This window comes from Belonocnema kinseyi, chromosome 6 (genome assembly GCF_010883055.1).
Source record: "Belonocnema kinseyi isolate 2016_QV_RU_SX_M_011 chromosome 6, B_treatae_v1, whole genome shotgun sequence".
Lineage (NCBI taxonomy): Eukaryota > Metazoa > Arthropoda > Insecta > Hymenoptera > Cynipidae > Belonocnema > Belonocnema kinseyi.
This window is the reverse complement of record NC_046662.1, coordinates 59,231,659-59,233,296: the sequence shown is the minus strand read 5'-3', so window position 1 is coordinate 59,233,296 and position 1,638 is coordinate 59,231,659.

Below are 1,638 nucleotides of genomic sequence, written 5' to 3'. Positions count from 1 at the left end.
TAATATACTTATATTAATATGTATACATTATATATTAAGGCGGAGTGAAAATGATCAAATTAGTTGAATCGTTTGAGCTGAGCGAAACAAATTTGTGGGTTTATATCCAAAAAAAGTTTAAAAATTTTAAATCGTTTAATATCTTCTGTTCCCTTCTTTGAATTGAAAATTAAAATGTTTGAAAATTCCAAAAAATGTCCCTATTGCTTCAAAAATTATGGCGAATTTTTTCTATGTACAATTTTAGCTAGTGAATAATAATAAAAAATAAAAAATTATAACAAAATTTTCGCGTAATTTACAGTTTTTTGAAAATAGCCAAAAGGTATGTTTTTTAGATTGAGTCTTATGCACACATTTTCAAAAAAGTTGAATATGTCAAACCTAAAATTTCTTCAGCTTGAATCAAAGAAGCATGCTATTATTTTGTTTTTCGGACAAAAAATGTAGTGGTGTTTAAAGCATTCAAAAATGGTCAATGTAAGTATTTTTTTTAGCGATGTTGACTGTTGGTTGGGATAAAAATATTTTCTTTGTTACAAAATAATAGCATATTTCTGTGACTCAAGGTGAAGAAGTTTCAGGATCGACATATAAGAATTTTTTAATTAAGAATTTTTTAACAAGTTAGTTGAATTTTTAACAAAATAATCAAATTTCTTTAAAAACAGTGCTATTTATAACCAAATACGTGGTTGAATTTTCAACCAAATGGTAAAATTTATAGAAAGATTAAATTTACACAAAAACAGATGAATTTTCAACTAAAATATGGATTTTTAAAGAAGAAGAATAATTTTTTACCAAAAAAGACGAACTTTCAACAAAGTACATGAATTTTAACCAAAAGCCAAGTTTTTGATGATTTTTTAAACAAATTAGTTCAAATTTCAAATAAAATGAATAAAGCCCCCAAAAAGTTCTATTTTAAACCAAAAAGATGAATTTTCAATACTACAGTTGAATTCTCGACCAAAAATGATGATTTTTTAACAAAATAGTTCAATTTTTAAGAAAATAATTAATTTATTAATAAAATAGTTCCACTTCTAACCAAATAGTTAAATTTCCAAACCAATAGCCAAATTTTAAAAGAAGATTAAATTTCAAACAAAAACAGTTGCTATTCTTTTAATCGAAAAGAACGAATTTTCAGTCCAAAAAGACCAATTTTCATCAAAAAACTTTAATATTCGAAAAAAGATCATTTTTCAAGAAAGTAGTTGTAATTTGCGAACAAAATAGATTAGTATTTTTATGCAAAAATGTGCATTTCTGAGCCAAAATGACAAATGTTCAACAATACAGTTTAATTTTCGATCCAAAAGATAAATTTTCAATAAAAAAATACCAATTTTCAATCAGGAGGGATGAATAGTTTTTCAACAAGCCAGTTGAATTTTTCACAAAATAATGAAATTTTCAACAAAATAGTTGAATTTTTCAGAAGACAAAAAAGCACTTATAATCAAAAAGGACGAATTTTCTATCCAAAAAGACAAATTTTCAACAAAACAGTTGATTTTTCGAAAAAAGATGTTTTTTCAAGGAAGTAGTTTTAATTTTCGAACAAATAAATTAGTATTTTCAAGCATCAAAAAGGACGAATTTTCTATCCAAAAAGACAAATTTTCAACA